The following is a 630-nucleotide window of genomic DNA, read 5'->3' as shown; positions in this document are numbered from 1 at the left end:
AGCTTGAGCTTGAGCTAGCTAGCTTGAGCTTGAGCTAGCTAGCAAGCTTGTGCTTGAGCTAGCTAGCTAGCTTGAGCTTGAGCTTGAGCTAGCTAGCTTGAGCTTGAGCTAGCTAGCTTGAGCTTGAGCTAGCTAGCTTGAGCTTGAGCTAGCTAGCAAGCTTGTGCTTGAGCTAGCTAGCTAGCTTGAGCTTGAGCTTGAGCTAGCTGGCTTGAGCTTGAGCTAGCTAGCTTGAGCTTGAGCTAGCTAGCTTGAGCTTGAGCTAGCTAGCTAGCTTGAACTTGAGCTAGCTAGCTAGCTTGAGCTTGAGCTAGCTAGCTAGCTTGAGCTTGAGCTAGCTAGCTAGCTTGAGCTTGAGCTTGAGCTAGCTAGCTTGAGCTTGAGCTTGAGCTAGCTAGCTAGCTTGAGCTTGAGCTAGCTAGCTTGAGCTTGAGCTAGCTAGCTTGAGCTTGAGCTAGCTAGCAAGCTTGTGCTTGAGCTAGCTAGCTAGCTTGAGCTTGAGCTTGAGCTAGCTAGCTTGAGCTTGAGCTAGCTAGCTTGAGCTTGAGCTAGCTAGCTTGAGCTTGAGCTAGCTAGCAAGCTTGTGCTTGAGCTAGCTAGCTAGCTTGAGCTTGAGCTTGAGCTAGCTGG

The sequence above is a fragment of the Convolutriloba macropyga genome, unplaced genomic scaffold (genome assembly GCF_964194025.1).
Source record: "Convolutriloba macropyga unplaced genomic scaffold, txConMacr16.3 SCAFFOLD_1423, whole genome shotgun sequence".
Lineage (NCBI taxonomy): Eukaryota > Metazoa > Xenacoelomorpha > Acoela > Convolutidae > Convolutriloba > Convolutriloba macropyga.
Note: the sequence above shows the minus strand (reverse complement) of the source record.